This window comes from Pithys albifrons, chromosome 28 (genome assembly GCF_047495875.1).
Source record: "Pithys albifrons albifrons isolate INPA30051 chromosome 28, PitAlb_v1, whole genome shotgun sequence".
NCBI lineage: Eukaryota > Metazoa > Chordata > Aves > Passeriformes > Thamnophilidae > Pithys > Pithys albifrons.
The window spans coordinates 754084-760946 of record NC_092485.1 but is presented as its reverse complement, the minus strand read 5'-3'; positions in this window follow the sequence as shown (position 1 = coordinate 760946).

Here is a 6863-nt window from a genome sequence, read left to right as displayed (position 1 = left end):
GGCTCCTTTCCAAACTTTCCTCTGGCAGTGCCACAGTCCTGGAGAGGAGCTGGTGTGAGGCCAAGTCAGCCTTCCAAAGCGTGGAAGGCAGGGAATGTGCTTGTGGAAGCTCTAGGGGGGATCCAGGGAGCATCACTGGATTCACCTGCACCCAATGGGACAGAGGGTGATCCCTGTGGTTTGGCATTTCCTGAAGCTCTGGAATCCCATCCTTGCCCAGAGCTGGCTCATCCTCCTCCATCCTCCTGCTGCCCTTCTCCCAGTCTTTGCTCTCTTGGTGCCTTCACCCACCCCCTGCACGCGGCCTCTCCTTGTACCCCCACCCACCAAATCTGCTCCTCCTGAAGGGCTGAGCCCCCACCTCCCCTTGGCAAAGGGGACACTGAGGCCCAAACCAGCTTTGGGGAACCCCACCAACCTTCCTCCCCAGCAGTGGCTCCCCACAGGGTGGTCCTGGCTGGTGGGAAGCCCCTGAGCCAGCCCAGATGCAGCACTCAGTTCTCCCTGGCATGGAAGCAGCTCCTGGGGAGGTGCTGCCCATCCCTGTGCTGTTCCCTGTTCCCTGTTCCCTGTTCCCTGTTCCCTCCCAGGAGCCACTTTCCCAGATTAAAACCCTGCTCTCATCCCTTGGCCCCGTTTTATTGCCAGCCCTGTCTTTTGTTGATTAAAATTCCTCTGAGTGCCCCTGGTGGCCAATCCCATTCCCGAGCCAGGGATGGTGTCACCGTCCCCCTCTCCCGGGTCTCTCTGCCTGTGCTGCTCCTCTGCCACACGTCCCCAGGTGCTCCATGTGGCTCCTTGGCTGCAAAAAGAAAGGGAAAGGAGCAAAACCGCTGCGGGATGAGGGGGGAAAGCGGGAATTTTATTAGGGAAAAGAAAGGGAGAAGTGTCAGGCTGTGCCAGGCTCTGTCCTCATCCATCCCTTGTCTCCCTTCTCCCACTTGGCTGAGTTTGTACCTGGAGGGATGGAGAGCTGAGGAACACAGGCCAGGAGGGGAGCGGTGCCAAAAGCACAGGAATCCAAGTCTTGCAGCTCCAAACAAGCAGTGGCACCGAGGAATTCCCTGCCAGCCCTGGGTGGGGTTGGCAACACCCACCAGAGAGGAGCCTCTGCTCCCCGGGGATGTGGGGAACAGCAGGAGCTTCCACTGCCTGCTGGGGGTGGATGTCTGGATCCAAAACCGGTTTGAATTCCTCATGGGGACAGTCATAACATGGACAGACCCGTTCTGCTCCCCCTTGGGATTTCTGTTCCCCCCCAGGAGCTGTTGGTCTTCCATGCCTGGTCCTGGTGCTCTCCCAAGAGGGTTTTGCCCCCAGCTGGAGTTTGGCCTTTCCCATCCCCACAACACTCACCACAACATTCCCATGTCTCCATGGTTTGTTGGGAAGTCAGGATGACCCCCTGGCCTTGCCCAGCAGCCCCACACACAGCCCAGCCCAGCTGGGATGGGGGTTTGGGATGGGGTTTGGGATGGAGGTTTGGGATGGGGTTTGGGATGGAGGTTTGGGATGGAGGTTTGTGATGGAGGTTTGGGATGGAGGTTTGTGATGGAGGTTTGGGATGGGGTTTGGGATGGGGTTTGGGATGGGGTTTGGGAAGGGGTTTGGGATGGGGTTTGGGATGGGGTTTGGGATGGAGGTTTGGGATGGAGGTTTGGGATGGAGGTTTGGGATGGAGGTTTGGGGTGGGGGTTTGGGATGGGGTTTGGGATGTGGTTGGGATGAGGTTTGGGATGGGCTTGGGATGGAGGTTTGGGATGGAGGTTTGGGATGGGGTTGGGAGGAGGTTTTGGGATGGGGTTTGGGATGGGGTTGGGATGGGGTTTGGGATGGGGTTGGGATGGAGGTGTGGGATGGGGTTTGGGATGGGGTTGGGATGAGGTTTGGGATGGAGGTTTGGGATGGAGGTTTGGGATGGAGGTTTGGGATGGGATTTGGGATGGAGGTTTGGGATGGGGTTTGGGATGGAGGTTTGGGATGGAGGTTTGGGATGGGATTTGGGATGGAGGTTTGGGATGGGGTTTGGGATGGGGTTGGGAGGAGGTTTTGGGATGGGGTTTGGGATGGAGGTTTGGGATGGGGTTTGTTTGGGATGGGGTTTGGGATGGGGTTTGGGATGGGGTTTGGGATGGGGTTTGGGATGGAGGTTTGGGATGGGGTTTGGGATGGGGTTTGGGATGGGATTTGGGATGGAGGTTTGGGATGGAGGTTTGAGATGGGGTTTGGGATGGGGTTTGGGATGGGATTTGGGATGGAGGTTTGGGATGAGGTTTGGGATGGGGTTTGGGATGGGGTTTGGGATGGGGTTGGGATGAGGTTTGGGATGGGGTGGGGAGGGAGGTTTGGGATGGGGTTTGGGATGAGGTTTGGGATGAGGTTTGGGATGGGGTTGGGATGGAGGTTTGGGATGGGGTTGGGATGGAGGTTTGGGATGGAGTTGAGATGGGATTTGGGATGGAGGTTTGGGATGGGGTTTGGAATGGGGTTTGGGATGGGGTTGGGATGGAGGTTTGGGATGGGGTTGGGATGAAGTTTGGGATGGGGTTGGGATAAGGTTTGGGATGGAGGTTTGGGATGGAGGTTTGGGATGGAGGTTTGGGATGGGATTTGGGATGGGATTTGGGATGGAGTTGGGATGGGGTTTGGGATGGGGTTGGGATGAGGTTTGGGATGAGGTTTGGGAAGGGGTTTGGAATGGGGTTTGGGATGGGGTTTGGAATGGAGGTTTGGGATGGGGTTTGGGATGGAGGTTTGGGATGGGGTTGGGATGAGATTTGGGATGGGGTTGGGATAAGGTTTGGGATGGAGGTTTGGGATGGAGGTTTGGGATGGGATTTGGGATGGGATTTGGGATGGAGTTGGGATGGGGTTTGGGATGGGGTTGGGATGAGGTTTGGGATGAGGTTTGGGAAGGGGTTTGGAATGGGGTTTGGGATGGGGTTTGGAATGGAGGTTTGGGATGGGGTTTGGGATGGAGGTTTGGGATGGGGTTGGGATGAGATTTGGGATGGGGTTGGGATAAGGTTTGGGATGGAGGTTTGGGATGGAGGTTTGGGATGGAGGTTTGGGATGGGGTTGGGAGGAGGTTTTGGGATGGGGTTTGGGATGGGGTTTGGGATGGAGGTTTGGGATGGGGTTTGGGATGGAGGTTTGGGATGGAGTTGGGATGGGGTTTGGGATGGAGGTTTGGGATGGGGTTTGGGATGGGGTTTGGGATGGGGTTTGGGATGGGGTTTGGGATGGGGTTGGGATGAGGTTTGGAATGGGGTTTGGGAAGGGGTTTGGGATGGGGTTTGTGATGGAGGTTTGTGATGGAGGTTTGGGATGGGGTTGGGATGAGGTTTGGGATGGAGGTGTGGGATGGGGTTTGGGATGGGGTTTGGGATGAGGTTTGGGATGGAGGTGTGGGATGGGGTTTGGGATGGAGGTGTGGGATGGGGTTTGGGATGGAGGTTTGGGATGGAGCTTCATGCCCTCCCTCACTCCAACATGCCCACAGGGTCCTGGGCTGAAGGACCTTACCTGTCTGATGGGTCACACCCGGCTTTGTGCAGCTCCAGAAGGGTTTGGCCACACTTCACCCCCACCCAAATCCAGGCTGGAGCCACAGTTCCCTCCCTGCAGCCCCCGGGTTGGGCAGAGTGGGACATTCCTCTCTCTCAAAGTGGAAGGAGGAAGGAGAGGGCCCCTCAGGAGGGCTGGGGGGGGTCACTGGGGACACTCTCAGTCCCTGAGCCACCAGTTTGTTCCTCCTGACTCCTTTTTTGCCCAGGGATCAGTGGGAACAGGCTGCAATTGCCTGGTGTGGATGGAGTGGTGATGGGAAGAACCAGGAGGGAGCAGGGACCTTGTCCCACTGCTGGGGGACACTACAGGGAGCACCTCCAGCCAGCTGTGTCCCAACCACACCCAGTGTGACCACCATGGCCCCTGGAGGTTGCCCTGAAGCAGCCTGGCAGGTCCTGAGCTCTGCTGGGCTGGGATGCTCCCAGTGCTCGTGGTCCCCAGCAGGCCCCAGGGGATTCAGGTGCTCAGCACCACCTGCCTGAGCCTCTTCCAGCCACCCCAAGCACCCAGCATGGATCCCATGCTCAATCCATGGCCACAGCCACGTTGGGAAGGGCCTGGCACATCCAGGGGGGCTCCCACAAGGGCTCTGCAGTGTTTCTGAGAGGTCTTTCCCTGGAATTTGCTATTTGGCTCCCATTTGGGAATGTTTTCTCTCCAGTCTCACAGCAACTTTTCAGCTCTGAACCATCTCAGCCTCTCCCAAACAAAAGACCTCCAGATGTGTTGTCAACCACAACCCTCCAGGTGAGGAGTCACCCCAGGCCCTCCCAGCTCATGGCAGCAGTGACTGGGAGAACTGGGAGTTGTGCCAGGTCCCTGGGAGTCTCTGAGGGCTCCGGTGGGGCTGGAGGGGGGCAGCCCCCAAAGGGTGTGGAGTATTAACTGTGGGCTCCTGAATTAGCTGCCCCGAGAGGAAAAGCCCCTTCACCTCCATCCAAAGGTCTCTCCAAACCTGGGGATGGCTCTGCTGGGGCCACAGTGCTCATTATTTCAGCTCTGATTCTGGGACCAGGCAGAACTGATGGATGTGGCAGCTCTGCAGGGCCCTTCCTCTACAGGGGGACTCCTCGTGGCTGTTGAAGCCATTCTGCCTTTCCACTTGGCTCTGCTCCAAGATGTGTGAGAGAGCAGCGAGCTCAGCCACACCATGGGATGACAGAAGCCCAGAATGGTTTGGGTTGGAAAGTTCCTTAAATCCCATCCCATTCCACCCCCTGCCATGGACAGGGAGACCTCCCACCAGCCCAGGTTGCTCCAAGCCCTGTCCAGCCTGGCTTTGGACACTTCCAGGGATGGGGCACCCACAGCTTCTCTGGGCAACCTGTGCCAGGGCCTGCCCACCCTTCCAGAGAAGAATTTCTTCCCAATGTCTAACTCAAATTTCCCTTTTTTCAGCTTGAACCCACTGCCCTTGTCCTGCTGCTCCAGTTCCTGATGAATTGTCCCTCTCCAATTCCTTGTAGCCCCTTCAGATGCTGGGAGGGCCCATGAGATCTCCACAGAACCTTCCAGGGTGAACAGCCCCAGCTCTCCCATCCTGTCTCCATAGGGAAGGTGCTCCATTCCCTTATCACCTTCATGGCCTCCTCTGGAGTTGCTCTAACACTTCCATGCCCTTCTTGAGCTGGAAGATTATTCCAGGTGGGACACCATGAGGGCAGAGTAGAGGGGGAGAATCACCACCCTGGAGGTGACCCAGTGCTGAAATCCCCCTTCCCTCTGCCAGGGACAGCCAGGCTTGGCCCAGGGCTCTGTGGGATGCAGGGAGGAAACGGAGCCAGGAGGGTGTGGGAGCTGCCTCAGCTCATGGATGTGTTTATTGGAACTCGAGTACAGTTGGTGGCACAGGCATGCTGAGAGGACAGACAGACAGACAGGAGTATTGCCTTGGTCACAGATATGGAACAGTGGTGGGGGCAGCCCCTGCCCCTGCCAGGCTGGGTGGGCTCCCCCCTCCTGGGCACCCATTGCTCCCCAGCCCCATCCCTGCACCCCAACAGCCCCATTCGTGCCCCCCCAGCCCCTCAGGACCCACACCCCGAGCTCAGCACCCCTGGGACACACCCACAACACCTGGAATGGAGCCTTTGACACCCCAGAGAAGGGTCCCCAGTGGCCGTGGGACGATGAAGGGGTCACAGCACGGGTGGAGCTGCAGGTGGGGATGTCCTGGAGATGTCCCAGAGGGACAAAGTGCATCCCAAAGCATGGGCAGGGACAGGGGGCAGCCCAGGGGTGCTCTGGGGGCACAGGGAGTGTGGCCATGCCATGGCTGGCAGCAGGAAGGGCAGTGAGGACACCCCCGAACCTCCCTCCTGGCCCTACTGCCCCGTGGCACCTCTGGGGGCAGATCTGGCTGCCAACCCTCCCCTCTGCCCCCCAGAACAGAGCTGGAGCTTTGGGGAAGGAAACCTCCTTGGGAGAGCTTCCCTTGGCCTTGGGAAGAGCATCTCCGCTGGGAAAAGCAACCCTCAGCCTTGGGAAGAGCATCCCTGGGCCTCAGGGAGAGCATCCCTGGGGGAATGCATGTCCCAGCCTTGGGAAGAGCATCCCTGGGGGAATGCATGTCCCAGCCTTGGGAAGAGCATCCCTGGGCCTCAGGGAGACCATCCCTAGAGCTTGTCCCAGCCTTGGGAAGAGCATCCCTGGGCCTCAGGGAGAGCATCCCTGGAGCTTGTCCCAGCCTTGGGAAGAGCATCCCTGGGCCTCAGGGAGAGCATCCCTGGGGGATTGCATGTCCCAGCCTTGGGAAGAGCATCCCTGGGCTTTGGGGAGAGCACTTCCCTTGGGAAGAGCATCCCTGGACCTCAGGGAGAGCAACCCTGGAGCTTGTTCCAGCCTTGGGAAGAGCATCCCTGGGCCTCAGGGAGAGCATCCCTGGAGCTTCTCCCAGCCTTGGGAAGAGCATCCCTTGGGGAATGCATCCCTTGGCCTCTGAGACAGCAGCCCTTGGCCTTGGGAATAGAATCCTTAGAGGAAAACATCCCTTGGCCTCAGGGACAGCATCCCTCCACTTTGGGAAAGCATCCCTCGGGATACACATCCCTCCACCTCAGAGAAGGGATCCCTCGGGGAGAGCAGTCCTTGGGAAGAGCATCCCTTGGGGAAAGCATCCCTTGGGAAGAGCATCCCTTGGGGAAAGCATCCCTTGGGAAGAGCATCCCTTGGGAAGAGCATCCCTTGGGGAGAGCATTCCTTGGGGAGAGCATCCCTTGGGAAGAGCATCCCTTGGGGAGAGCATCCCTTGGGAAGAGCATCCCTTGGGAAGAGCATCCCTTGGGGAGAGCATC